Here is a 6,000-nt window from a genome sequence, read left to right as displayed (position 1 = left end):
TTATAACCAAGCTCCGCCCTCTACGCAGCACGCCCAGTGCTTAAACAAGCCCCACCTCGATTTAAAGCTTTCGTGACTGCAGGGATTCATCTTCTTGGTTCTTTCGGTAAAGTCACGTAGAAGGGAAATAATAAAAGAATAATAACATAAAAATAGTATTATGTTTTATTTTTATTATTTTATTATTAATAATAAAATACAATTTTTATTATGTTTTCTTTTTATTATTTTATTATTTCCCTTCTACGTGACTTTACCGAAAGAACCAAGAAGATAAGCCCCACCTCGTTACCCGAAGCTCCCACCCCCTACATGAAAACACCCGCCTTCTATTTACATAAAAAAACGCCCACAGTCGCCAAGCCCCGCCCATTATCGGCCAGGCCACGCCCACTATCAGCCAGGCCACGCCCTACTATCAGCCAGGCCACGCCCACTATCAACCAGGCCACGCCCACTATCAGCCAGGCCACGCCCACTATCAGCCAGGCCACGATCACTATCAGCAAGGCCACGCCCACTATTAGCCAGGCCACGCTCACTATCAGCCAAGCCACGCCCACTATCAGCCAGGCCACGCCCACTATCAGCCAGGCCACGCCCCCAAACGGGTCAAGGGCACCGCCCTCCCAGCACGGCTGCGAGTTCCATCAGCTGATGCGCGCTACGCCAGTGCTGCTGCTGCTGCTGATGCAGCCCGGAGCTGCTGCTGCTGCTACGACCGATATCACCGCCGTCAGGGGCACCGTGCGCGCGTGTGAAGTAGGAGATGCAGCAGGGCCCCCCCTCCTCCTCCTGCTGCTGCTGCACACACTCTTCACCGTGAAGTGAAGAAGGTACGTGCCACGAACAACCCGCGCTGAGACCGCTACCGGCTTTGCGTTCAAAGGGCTGCAAGGGATTGGATAAAGTCGACTACGGGGTGTGTGTGTGTGGGGGGGGTCTTCTTCATTTGTTGGGCTTACACTGGGCAGGTTTAGGACTGCTTTGGCTAATGCGCTGTTGTGCTTTAAGAGCGTTGGTGTTGTAGCGTGTTGTTTGCTGTGGATTCATCCGAGCCGAAGGGATATTTGATTTTTAACTGTGCACAATAATTTCATCTCTCATCTTTAAATTCATACGCAATGCAGCAAGCCGACCTCGTGTGTGTGTGTATATATAATAACGCTGCACTAAATGCATAAATCGGGCACAGACCGTGTGAGCAGAGAGATGTAAGTTTAATTGTATTATTTTTCACCGGCTTAAGTGCATCACGCACGCACGCACGCGATGTGGTAGCGGGGACTCCGAGTTTCGAACGCATCTCACGTGGGAATTGTAGCAGCGGATTGCGTCGCTCTCGCCTTCGGACCGTGCGGTGTTCACGCCGGAGTAATTGACGTGAGATGAGCACGATCGACAGCCCAACACAGGAGTGGATGGAGCGCAACACGCGTTATTCGGGATTATGGCCAACGGAGTGAATACAATACAAAGCAATGCAGATGGCATTCAGTGGATTCACTCACATAGGACCGGCACTCAACGCAGCAGTGAAAACGACAACAACCCCAAGAATCTCGGCTTTTAATTCAGCAGATTCGCGCAATGTGCGATTGGTTGTTAAGTCACGATCGTTAGACATGTCCCATTACTGTTTGTCCAGCAGTCTTTCAATTTTTGTGTCCACCCCTCATTGTGCCGTTGTATAGGAGCAGCAGCAGCAGCAGCAGCTCGCTCTGCACAGGAGCTCTCTTCTAACGCGTTCTAGCAGCAAATATCGAGCGGCTCCAACTCGGGTGTGAACAGAACCACTGCGTAGAGAACGGTGCCCCATAGGTACAACAAGAACACCACTACGGCGCTCTCTGTACATTATTAACTACCTGCTACCAGCACATTACCTGTGTGGCGCTAGACCCGTGACAACATTGCGGTGTGCGATTAACAGCTGCCTCGCAGCTGGTGGCATCTTCGCGTGAGCGACGTTGAGCCTACGGGGGGGGGTTAATCATTATCATCGCTGTGGCCCTTTGCCAATCCACTGCTGGATGAATGGGGGGCCCCTCTGTGTGCGGAGGATCGTTTTGAGTTTCGCCATACTTCACCACGCCGGTCACTGCGCATCGACGACGATTCGGGCGTGGGTGGGCGTTGGGGGGGGGGGAGCGGAGAGGATTCGGTGCACAGCCCGTGCGCACGACATCACTCGGCGCTGTCGCTGTTCAGTGAAGCCGGGGCCAGGAGTCGAACTTCGGGTTCGCGCGGCTTCGGTGGTGCAGTGCGCTAAACCGCCGCGTCCACCGCTCTCTCCGCCACGCGAGCAAAGGGCCACATCGCCATCAATATGAAACGCGGTTGCTGTTTGCGGTGCGTGGTGGTGGCGGCGCGTTCGTGCGTGGTAGCGATGAGCGGTGGGGGGGGGGGCTCTCGGCGGCTCTGGAGGGAATGATGCTGATGATGCTGATGCTGCTGCTGCCGCCCTTGACGTGGCTGCCGTGAGTTGACGTCACCCCCCCCCCACCTTCTGGCGTTGCTGTGCTGCGCAATATCCCCCGGCGGTGCATGCGTCTAACCAGCCAGCATCTCCCTCCCTCCCTTCCCTCTCCCCTCACTCCCTCTCTCTGCCTCTCGTTGTCTGGGGCTCGTCCAGACATTCGACTGTGTGAGCTGATTAATCAATCGCTGCCGTGGTCGCGTCCCCCGTTCATTGCTCACGCCGGGAGCGGGCAGCGAGCAGAGTGGGGAACCACGTTGCTCCCGACGTTCATCTCTGCAGTCGCGCCGGTGGCACCATCGGTGATGATGACATCTGCCACGTGTGTGTGTGTGCGTGGGGGATGAGGAGCCATTGGCAATGTGGTGATGCAACGCGGTGCAGAGTTTACGGGGCGGCGCGGAGGAGCCGGCAGCAGGAGGAGGGCGTTCGGCTGAGTCTCCCATGAGGTCATCGTGCCTCCCTCCATTCCGTTGGCTATTTGGCTACGTACGGTGCGAAAAAAGTTAAATGTACATACATGTTACCTTTAATAGCGACTGCACAATTAGGAAACTAACTATTCATTGGATTCAGGGTGATTTGTTTGAAATATTGCCCGCGTTCTAAATTGCATTATATGCCAATTTAAAAGCTTGGCGTCAGAAAACAGGTTTTAAAAATACATTTTTTATCAGCCCCCACGGTGTAAACTGCAGTCTCCAGCGCTTATTACTACACCCCCCTCCCCTGCTCTCGTCTCTGTGTGCAATGAAGGAGAAGCATTGTCCGAAACGTCGCCTATTACTTTATATTATTTACATAATGTATTGATTCTAGATTTGAAGTTTTCGTGACTGCAAGGATCCATACGCTTTGGTTTTTTCGGTAAAGTCACGTCGGTGAAAAATAAAATAAAAAATAAATAACCTCCTTAATCCCAGCTTCTCTCCCACTTCAGTAAAAAATGTTCTTGCTGTGGTTTTCACACCTGATGATGATTACTTGTGTTGCAATCGAAATGTCGTGAATTAATTTACTTTTACTTATTTTTATTACTTTTTTATTTTTCACCTACGTGACTTTACCGAAAGAAGCAAAGAGTATAATGTATTGAGGTGGGTATTTTTTGTTGTTATTCTTAATTGTGCTTGTGCGCATGACTGCCAACGCAGCAGCAGCAGCAACAACAGGGGCGACGCCACCAAATAATGTGTCCGAAGGTGGCCCAGGGTTGTTGATCGGCCGCTTTGAGTTGCTGGCCAGCTAGCGTGACGGGGATTTGAGGCTCCGCTCTATGAAAGCGGAGAGGTTTGATGTGTGCGAGTGTGTCATCCATAATCTATGCAGTATTATATAGCCACTACAGCACCTGTAAGCGTGAGTCAAAATGGGGGGGGTGGGGCGGGAAGGCTTTCGATTACATTTATCCTTTGAATTTCCTGTCTAAATGCAAACCGGCCAGGTGGCTCATCGGCAGAGGGAGCAGCTCGCAATCGGAAGTCCCTGAGTTCAACTCCCGTTTGGGGTTGACTCAGCCTATCATCCATTTGGGGTGCATAAAATACATATACCACTTTGTGGGCACGTCGGCAGTGGTTATTCTATGAAGCCCTTCCCATAGGCATTTTTTTATTTCCATGGCTGGCTCAGGGCTGCAAGACAGGAGATGACTACTACTAACTCAGTGCTCATTTGAGCAGAACATTACATTGACTTAATAATAATAGAGGTTCGTGACCTGAGTTCAGTTCCAGTGGTGAATATCTGAACTGGTCCTAGGCCTCACCTTGGTCAACTTGGCCATACGTCAATTGGCTACGTACGGTGCGAAAGAAGTTCAACATACTTACAGTACTGGGGAGACGAAGGCAGCTTGGCATGCTGCTGGGCACATCACTTCTTTTGAGTGCTATATCGGCCTTAATACGTTCTCACGAGCAGCACTTCCCCATCAGTCGAAATGTCTATAGGGGGGTCTATAGGGGCCGTCCATAAATGACGTCACGCACTTAGGGGGGTCAGACATTTGTGACGATGTGTGACGAGGGGGGGGGGGGATTTGAGAAATGTGACGTCACATCAAAATGCGCAACTTTAAATAAATATATACAACACGTTCTACTTAATAAAATAGACGTTTTAATAAATGTTTTCTCCTACAACATCAGAGTGCAGCGCCACATTAAATACGCACTACAATGACAATAGTTTAAAGCGATTTGAAGCATGTTTTATTTATTTATTTGGGGGGTGGGGGGGGGCAGAGCTTTGTGACGTTATCTTTGAGGGGGGGGGGGTCTGACTTTTTGTGACGTCGTGTGACGATGGCGGGAGGGGGGTCAAAATCGTCCAAAATCACGTGACGTCATTTATGGACGGCCCCATATAAAGGGTGAATATCTCTGTCTCTGAATGGGGGAGGGGGGTAGTATCATCACTCTGTGTGTGTGTGTGTATGTTGAACCTCTTTCGCGCCGTACGTAACCAACCACGCTACTCAGAGGTGCGCGGTGGCGAATGAAACCACAGGGCATTATAAGATTGTGTTGCTTACAGGAACTCATCCTGGTGAAAACTTGCCAAATGAATCAAAGCGTTTCCACAAAACAATAAATCCAGCGCTACAATAATTAGCCTTGCCGTTTTCATCTCCTGAATGACATAGAGCACACATTATGGATTTTACACGTGCTTGCGTGTTGCTGGTTTTCCAGCCTGCACTATCATTCTCTTGTGATGGGTTTGTCTCGTCATTTACAGATTCTGTTGTTGTTGGCGCGAGCCGAGCTAACGGACCCCATCGCCACGCTCATGGGCCCCCATCGTGTGCAAGTGGGAACTCCAAATGTATATGGTGTCCAGAGGCAGACTTTACAAGTTAGAGCATCAGTGACCATACAGTGGGGGTCAAAAATCGCGTGACGTCATTTATGGACAGCCCCTGTGCGCAGGTTTGTATGTTCTCCCCCATTGTGCTGCGTGGATTTCCTCCAGGTTCTCTGCTTTCCTCTCATGGCTACAACAAATAAATTCCTTGTAACCCGGCGATGGCCAAACATCCCGATGCTGAAACATTACCGAATGTTATCGCCCCGCACTGCGAATAATTGGCAGGATCTCTCCTGAAAAAATTATTGAGACTCTGCGAGCTGTTCATGGGTAAATGAGCATAATCATTAAATGATGATGTACTTTTTTTTATTGCTACGGCGTTTGTGTGTTTGTCTGTGCAGTGTGGAGCAGTCGCACGCAGTGGTTAGCGCACTGCGCTCCAAACCCGGTGAGCCGAGTTTCATTCCCGTTCACGACCAATAAACAGTGGCCAATATCTAAACTGGACCTGGGCCTCTCCTAGGTCGACTCGGCCTTAAACGAGTACCTGGTGCGATGTGTCAACATCGCCACTGGTGCTGGCCACCCCCCACCCCCTTGTGTGCCGTGCTGGCCTTCGTATGTGCTCGCTAACAGCACTTGCCCCAAGATTATGTTAAGGCGATACGGTGGAATCTTTGTGCAGTGGCATTCAATTCCTTGCCAGG

General features: G+C 50.6%; 1 protein-coding gene across 2 annotated transcripts in view; it reads left to right on the top strand.

Moving 5' to 3' along the window:
• The first annotated feature begins 670 nt into the window (after positions 1–670).
• Positions 671–6,000, top strand: part of LOC133355810 (oxysterol-binding protein-related protein 6-like) — a 190,477-nt gene continuing 185,147 nt past the window's right edge. For both annotated transcript variants that reach the window (XM_061573210.1, XM_061573201.1), the window contains exon 1: positions 671–836. The gene's annotated coding sequence lies outside the window, so the exon portion shown is untranslated. The remainder of the gene's footprint in view (positions 837–6,000) is intronic.

Source organism: Lethenteron reissneri, chromosome 7 (assembly GCF_015708825.2).
Source record: "Lethenteron reissneri isolate LAM-NWPU_2019-01 chromosome 7, ASM1570882v1, whole genome shotgun sequence".
In the NCBI taxonomy this organism is placed as follows: Eukaryota; Metazoa; Chordata; class Hyperoartia; order Petromyzontiformes; family Petromyzontidae; genus Lethenteron; species Lethenteron reissneri.
This window is presented reverse-complemented; position numbering and strand designations above follow the sequence as displayed.